The following is an 8,704-nucleotide window of genomic DNA, read 5'->3' as shown; positions in this document are numbered from 1 at the left end:
GAGCATTTAAACGAGTAAAACCGCTTGATGACGGTCGATCGAGCGGGTTTAGTCCCAAGCCCATTATACGGGACAAGTGTGGGTTGGTGGAGAGGAAGTCAGCATAGGAGGTGGAGACTACAGTGGTGAGGTCGGGTGATGATAATGAAGCCGTATTCATTCACGTCGGTGAGAGTTCGAAACACCCATTTGTGAACTTGGAGTGCGAGGTTCGGCTAAACGAGCACGTAGTAGCTGCTACTGGCTTTGTCGACAGCGGGGCATCGATTAATGCAGTTACTCCTGAATTTATTAAGCAGTTGGGCTTGATGGATAGTGTTGTGGAGCATGATGTGTTACTATCTCTGACGATCGCTGATGCAGAAAGTGTTGTGATTCCAAAGAAAACTGCGCAGCTTACACTCTGTTTGGGGGGAATGGAGGCATACACAGCCGAATTTATTTTACTTCCAGTACCAGAGGACAAGCATATATTGCTTGGCATGCCATGGCTTCGCCAAGTAAACCCTCATATCGATTGGAGAACTGGCAGCATTCGGCCATCGATGGAGACGCTGCATGCTCGGCTGGCAGCGCTCATTCAGAAGCACGAGCGCGTTCGGATGAAAGATTACGTAACGTTAGCTGAGCAGCAGTCGTTTAACTCGATGGAAACGGGGGAGACTAGAGTCATCTCGATGAAACAATTCCGTCGACTGATGGAGAAGCCTCAGGAGGTAGAATTTGTCCTGGTGATTAAGCCAGCCGAGGTACCGCTAATTACTCGAGCAAAAGACATTGAAGATTTCGGAGATCATCCGGTGTACCTATACTTGTGCAAACACCCAAGCTTGTTCAGGCAGAAACTCCCGGCCGAACTGCCACCTGTGGAGCATGGGCTGCATAAGATGAATGTTAAATCTGAAGAACCTGTCTTCCGGCAGCAGTGGAGGCAGTCACCGGCTCAAGAAGCTGAGGTTACTCGATGGGTGCGCGAGATGGAAGCGGTCGGGTACATTCGACGCTCGACCTCTCCTCATGGGGCACCCACCTTTTGCGTTTGCAAACCGGATGGCTGGAGAATTGTGCACGATTTTCGTGCGATGAAACCCAACACTATCCGGCGTACAATGCCAATGCCACGAAAGGACAAGATTCTGGAACAAATGCAGGGTGCATACTACTACTCCTGTCTCGACCTGCTAAGTGGATATTACCAGTTTAGGATGCGGGAGTCGGACATCCCATTCACCGCGTTTCAGGCTCCTGATGGCCTCTACGAATTTTTGGTTGTGCCGATGGGCTTGTCTAATGCCCTCGCGACCTTCAACGATGGTATTCGAAGAATCTTGAGTGATCTGGTAGATATTTGTCAGAGCTACTTCGACGATATCTATGTATTCACGCGGAGTACCAGCCTGCAAGAGCATTTGGACGCACTGGATCGAGTCTTTGCACGACTGGATAAACACAAATTCTTTGTAAAACTCAGTACGTGTGTGTTCTGTGCGGATTCCATTCCGTGTCTGGGTGATATTGTCGGCCGCGATGGAGTCAGGATCAGCCCGGACAAAGTGAAGGTCATTCAGAATTGGCCACGACCAGCTACGAGGCATGACTTACAGTCGTTTCTTGGTACGGCCGCGTACGTTCAGCGGTTCTGTCGACGGTTTGCTGACGATGCTGGGCCTCTGTTTAACTTGCTGAAGTCTAAGAACAAGCAATTAGAATGGACCCCTGCCCTGATAGAACATCTTGAGCGATTGAAGGTGAAGGTTGGACAAACATCGGTACTTGCAATTCCTGATTTTGGAAAGGACTTCTTCATGAGGATGGATGCGTCTGACTTTGCAGTTGGGGGCGTCCTTTACCAGAAAGAAGTACAGGATGGTGTCGAGATCGAAAGACCTGTTGCATTTGGAGGCCGGAAGTACAAAGCTGCAGAATTGAACTACTCCATTCGTGAAAACGAGCTTCTAGCCACTTTATTTGGGCTTCGTAGCTGGAGAGTGTATCTCTTGGACAGACCCTTTGTAGTGGAGACTGATCACAACAGTCTGGAGACCGTGTTTAAGCAAAAATCGATTTCGCGACGTATCGCCAGGTGGTACGATGAACTTGCGGAGTACCAATTTCAAATTCGGTATGTCAAAGGAGTAACAAACAGCGTCGCCGATGGCATTTCGCGAAGGCCTGATTTTATGGACAAAATTGAGTCGGTGACACTAGCTGCAATTTCAACTCATCGACATGTACGTCAACGAGTTGATTCCTCTTTGTCAGCTACAGTGAAGGAAGCAGTCAGACGATATGGGGAAGATGACACGACCAAACCTCTACTCCGTCTACTTGACCCGGCCTACTCAGTGAAAAAAGAGGAATCGAGTCCGCTAGCTGCTCCACGGCTATTGGAACGATACTCGCTGATCGACGGACGGTTGTACTACCAAGCAGGACATCATGCCTCACCCCGATTCGTTTTGCCGCGAGTGCGCGAACTGTTGGAGTATGTCTGCGAGGAATTTCACGACAGCCCTGTGTATGGCCACCCGGGCATTGATCGTACGTGCCGTCTGATTGAAGAAGAACTCTACTATTGGCCACGGATGCTCCGTGATATTACGAAGTACGTCAAAGGATGTGAAATTCGCGCTCGAACCAAGGCTCGTAATGTGAGACCCCCAGGACTATTGAACAGTCATGACATTCCAACTCAGCGATGGAGCCACATTGCCATGGACTTTATTACTGGACTACCAACGACGCCTCGTGCCCACAATAGTGTGATGGTCGTGGTTGATCATTTGACCAAGAGGGCTCACTTTGTAGCCGGGAAGGGCTCGGACACGGCAAATGACGTTGCAGTGCGATTTCACAAAGATATATTTCAACTACATGGCTTGCCGAATGTGGTAGTTTCCGATCGTGATGCTAAGTTCACTTCGAGCTTCTGGAAAAATCTGTGCGAGCTGTTAGGAGTGAAACAAAAACTGACACCAGCATTCAGACCGCAGGGGGATGGTGTAAGTGAGCGATTGAACCAGACATTGGAGAACTACTTAAGAGCCTTTTCGAATGCAGATTCTGACGACTGGGATCACCATCTGTGTCTAGCTGAATTTGCTTACAACGCACGGTTTTACATACTTCCTCACATAGGTGTAAGGCACACCAATTGATACATTGAAGTGGGCCACCACAATGAGTGGTCCACACCTACCCAAAGATCCTATTGGTAGAAAGCAGCATCTTTCTACCAATTAGAGACGTGCATATTGGCGGGGCTCTGACAGCCAGCCGCTGTCAACCCCTTTCATAGATGATAAACAGTTTTAGCAGATTTAGGAGGAAGATCAATTCACAAACAGTACAGTTCTCATTTTACCTATTCTAAGTCACTTGGAGTCTTATCTGATTTAACTTATATTTGTGTATTCAGCCACTTGTGCTGATCGCAAAAGACGTCGAACATCACCAGACGATCCCAACATTATGATGCCCCACTTTGCGGTATATCCAAGAATCGAAACGGAAGGAAATCATCCACCTAACGGCGAATCTTATGCCAGTGTCCAGTCTTGGCCCTCAATCTTGTCCTTATCATGTGGAGTCTCTGGACAATATCGTCAGCAGCGGAGTAACGTAAGGATATCCATTGGTGTGACTTACACCAAGGTGAGGAAGTATCTAAAACTTTTAACAGATATCTTATCTGTTAAAAAATCACAAGTGGCTTGCAGCCACTTGTGCGTGTAACCCCGTTACACCATCCCCCTTAAGGTTAGACGCGCGGGGTCTCCGCACGTCAATCTTCGGAATTGACCATTCGTCAATTCTCCGCGTTTGGAGAAGAAATCCGCGCTCATTCAACGATGAGCGCGCCTCAGAAGAAGTTTTCTAAGTCGGTGGGGAGTCATCTCTCCATCGACGACTACTTCGAACGCCAGAAGGCGAAGTACGGCGACGTCGTCGACTTCGACGACGGCGATGAAGATATGGAGGACGAGAAGGACTCGCCGTCAAAGCGCAAAGACTCAGTGTCGAGCGAATCACTCGACCCCTACGCTAAGAACATTCGCCCGCGCGAAGGGGACGAATCGGACGCTTCGAGTTCGAAGCGTTCGCGTACTGAGAGCGATACCCCACTCGCTTCCGCTGGGGCTCTCAGTACTCCGCGCGCTGCTGCTGCAGCGCGTGATATCAAAGCTCAAGGCTCCCCGCGCTGCGCCTGCAGCGCGCGATCCGTGGATGCCGTCCTCGTCCGAGATCTCGGACCGGTATGGGAACTCGGTACCACCGAATGAGGTGCCGCTGTATGTTTGCAGCGCCATCAAAGATGACGCTGTGGCTGCCGAGCTGCACTTTGATGCGGAAACGCATCAAAGGCGCGATTACATCGGGCTCTTTCATGAGCTCCGATGGTTTCAAAGCAAGAAGACATCTTCTCGCAGCAAAGTGCCCGAATGGCAGGCACTTTGTCAAAGCTGGAATGCTTTTGTTGAGAACTTCAACAAGAAGCCGAGTGCTTACCGTGATCGGATTATGCAAGCGCGTGATCGCTTCGAGACGTACTCGAACGTGGAAGTTGGAGCAGCTCCACGTTGCTGCGGAGGAGGCTAATGTGCCGTGCGCTGCGCCAGAGGGCTTTCAGTGCGCGAAGGGCTTCCCAGGCGCGGTCCGCTTGAGCGACCGCGACCTGAACGGGTACACGTCATTCCGTGTGCCCGAGAGTCTCAAAGAGCTCCGTGCTAAATTCTTAGCACGTGAGAGTTCGGGCGCTAGCGATGACCGCAGCGCTCGCACTACTTCACTGCGCCAGCGCGTACTGCTCCTCGTACACCCTAACCATTTCCGGAACGTCCTCCAGCAAGACGTTCCGCGGCTCCCATGTATCTCGATGGGGAGGAAATCCTCTCCAACGAATACGAAAACGAGCCCCTTGAGGGTTCGTTTTCGGGATACTATGGCCAACAATCCGCTCAACAATCCAGCGGGTTGAGCCACGGGCGTCACGGATCGGCGGTGGCGGGGGTATGATCAGCCCCGGGCTGATCAGTATGCGCCTCTCCACGACCGGGTGACCGCCGTGGAGCGTTTGCTGGGCGCTGAGTTCGCCGCCCTGAAGCAGGAGCTGGCGAACCAGAAGGCCCAAGTCGCGGCGGTCTCGCAGACCGCCTCAAACATCCAGGTCGAGCTGGGGACCCAGATGAAGGGGTTGCTCCAGCGCGTCCGCGCGCTGGAGGAGAGGCCGCTCGTCGCCGAGGCCAAGGCTTCCGCTTCTGCCTCGGCTCCTGCCGAGGCTTCGGGTCAGCCGAGCTAGATGGCTCGTGCTGCAGGTATGGCTTCAGCCGTCCGACGTAAAAGGTCGGATGGAGGCGCATGCTAGACGGTATGTCTAGCGTGTATGCGTTGCCGTGCCGTACCAACACAGTGAACGGCCCGATGAAGCGCGGAGTAAGCTTACTTGCTCCGAAATCCGAAACTGCATGTCTAGGCAGGTTTTGAGTAGCTAACAAAACTAATGAACCAACTTTAAATTCATTTGTGTTGCCTCTGCCCGCATTGTCTGCGTTCAGCTTCTGTTGATCAACAGAAGCTGCTCTTGTGTCTTGGACAAACCGAATTACGGCTTGTCTTTTGGTGATGAAACTGATTGCATCCGAGCTGAAGTCATTTAGCTCGCTCTCCGCTAGAGGCCCGGCCTCTGCGTGGTTCTTTGCGGTGTCTGCGCCCTGCGCAGACCCGTGGTCGTTGGCTTTGTTGTTGGGGGAGTCTGCGCCCTGCGCAGACTCCTGTGGTTTGTCCATTGTTGCAGCTGACACTGTGCAAGTGTCAGCGGTTTTCTGCGGCTGCTGTATTGCAGTCGTAGATCCCCCCCACTTAAAGTGGGAGCCATCACTCCGAGTACACTCGGTAGACGTGGATGCCGCATGGCATTCACGTAGAACGGTGTATGCCCGGTCGAGGCATGCACTGAGTTGTTGATGGCAAACTCTGCCATCGATAAGCACTCGCTCCAGTATTGGAACGAGTGAGCGTAGCTCTTCAACATATCGACGAGCACGCGATTCACGCGCTCGGTTTGACCGTCCGTCTGCGGATGATCCGCAGTCGACATGGAAAGCTGGTTTCCCAGAAGTGTAAACACTTCTTGCCACAGGTGCGTTGTGAAGCGCGGGTCTCTGTCCGACACGATGTCGGTCGGCATGCCATGGTGTTTGAACACCATGTCGACGAACAGACGGGCCGTCTGCTTCGCGGTCACTTCTGCCGGCACCGCAGCAAGATGGTACATCTTGCTGAAGCGGTCGACGAAGCCCACAACACCGGTATTCCCTCCGCTGTCCGGGGGAAGACCACAGATGAAGTCCAAAGACATGGACCTCCAACACTCCGACGGAGTCGGTAGTGATTGTAAGGGAGCCTGCGCGAATGGCGCAGGCTTTACGCGTTGGCATACCTCGCAAGCACGGATGTACTTGCGCACCCACTTATACTGGTGGTGCCGGTAGACGTCGCGCGTGAGAAGGACGTATGTCTTCTCACGTCCGAGATGTGGCGATGCGGGCTGCAAAATCAGGGAATAGCCTCGCGGCTAGACCTCGATCTCAGACCACTCAACTCAGAATCTGAGATTAGATCTCACATCCCAAGCTGGGTGAGGCGTGTGTTCCTCACTCTTGCAATCCCTTGACTTGGTTCTTCCTAAGGCTGCGCTGTGGGCCCAGACTTGCGTCGGCCACACCAGCTGTCTCCGAACTCGACAGTTCCCAGATGCCCCCAGACGAAGCTTGCTCCTTGCTTGGAAGATCCTTGTACGCACGTGCTGAGACCGCTGTGCCCCATTTTCTTGAATATAAACACGTTCACTCCACACACACTTAGTCCACTTCTCTTCGCAGGCCCTTGGAACTCTGAGCCTTAACAGCCTCCTCCTTGCTCAGCAACTCCGGCTTCGCTTCCAGTCACGACGCTTCCTCCGGCGGCTCAGACTGAGAGCCGCACAACGGTCTTCACTCGCCCCTCAGACCAGAGTGGCCCTGAGAGTTGGCTCGGTCTGAGCCTGCCTTGATCCAGGGTTCTCGCTCTGCGCCCTGGGACTTCCGCGCACCACGCCTTGATGTAGGCGATACAGCGAAGCTGGGAAACACTATCCCAGACTATTCGCGCCACACGGATACCACTAGCAACCCCAGAAACCACTATCCCAGGTGTTGCTCTGCCGAAACCTCAGAGCGGAGCACCTTCCGCCCGAAAATCTGAAGCACCGCCAGGAAACCAGCCAACCAGCAAGAAAAACTAGCAAAACCACTGTCCCGCGTGTGGAAATACAACAACGAGGGCAAACCGGGCCGAAACACGAAAAGGCTTGGTTGTTGAACTTGAATTTATTTGGAGTTAGCTGAGCTTGATCGTAGAACACTCGTAGCGACTCCACTTGACCTTGCGCGCGCCGCCGGGGGCAGGGACTTGGTCCCTGTGAAGCAACACGCCCGTCGGCGCAAGACGAACTCCGCAGCTTGCGGTCTTCGGGGCAAAACAAACTCTGATTATTATCATGCACATGCACATGCACATACAAAGGCCTATCAAGTAAGGGTGCAAACATCTCCTGGGTACACCTTGAACAAGGGTGAGATACCCACTAAGCTACTGGCTTGGCGGCGCCCGTGAATGCGCGTCGCTGCTTTGGCGTTCTTCCATTGGCCTGTCTGGGTCAGTCATCACTTGATTACATTGATTACTCCTGGGTGCAAATCAGTGATATCCTGATTACGCCAGGATCTTGTGACCGGGATTGGCCGGACTTGGTCTGTCATCACCTGATTACACTGATTACTCTGGGTACAAATCAGGTGTAATCCGGATGACGCCAAGATCCTGTGGCTCCCGTTCAGGCTCTTAGTCACGTCCTAGGCTCGGGGCGTCAGCTGTCTTTCACCAGTTTCCACTTAACCGCACGAACATCGTGCATCCAGACACCAACTTGCGCCCACAATCACCGTGTCTCAGTTTTGGCGCGAGTCGAGGGACTGCCGGGTTGAAAACCTGAGCTGGGAGCGAAAATACGATGTTGATTCCATATCCCGGCTGTCCAGCCAATTTGGCATGTCTCAATTCTGGCTCGAATTCTGGGACTCTGAGGCTGGGAATCTGAGCTGGGGGCAAAATCACGATGTTGACTCCATATCTCAGCTGTGGCACCCCAGAACCGAGATGAAATCAGACGCCGCACGCCTCGCCCTCTTCCCAGACCCCAGACTGCACATCTCAGGGTCTGGTCCACAGGCAAACCCCAGACCGAACTCCAAATCACAAAGTCTCAGACTTTTGCCATCACTCTCAGGTCTCAAAACCTCTGGCACTCCAAACTACTAGGTCACCAATCTGAGACCTGGGGTCTGAAACTTAAGAAACCATGGGGCTTCAAATCACAGATCCAGAAGGCCAGGGCTCAGCTCTCCGCCCAGAGTCTGACTCAAGGCCTGGAACCTCAAATCTGCGGCCTCTAGGGCGAATCGCAGACTTCAGACCCCAGACCGAATTCAAATCTCAGACCTGGTGTCTGGGGTCGCTGCAACTCGACGTTCGCAGAGCTCAGTTTCCAGATATAGCCAGCACAACTTGAAGTATGTACAAAACCCAGACTTGGGTCAAGACATATCCACGTTTCAAGTGACATGTGGCCGGTACGTGATAGGGTTTGGGCGTCTGATTGATGGGT

Source organism: Phytophthora cinnamomi (genome assembly GCF_018691715.1).
Source record: "Phytophthora cinnamomi strain GKB4 chromosome Unknown Contig39, whole genome shotgun sequence".
NCBI classification, from domain to species: Eukaryota; Oomycota; class Peronosporomycetes; order Peronosporales; family Peronosporaceae; genus Phytophthora; species Phytophthora cinnamomi.
This window is presented reverse-complemented; position numbering follows the sequence as displayed.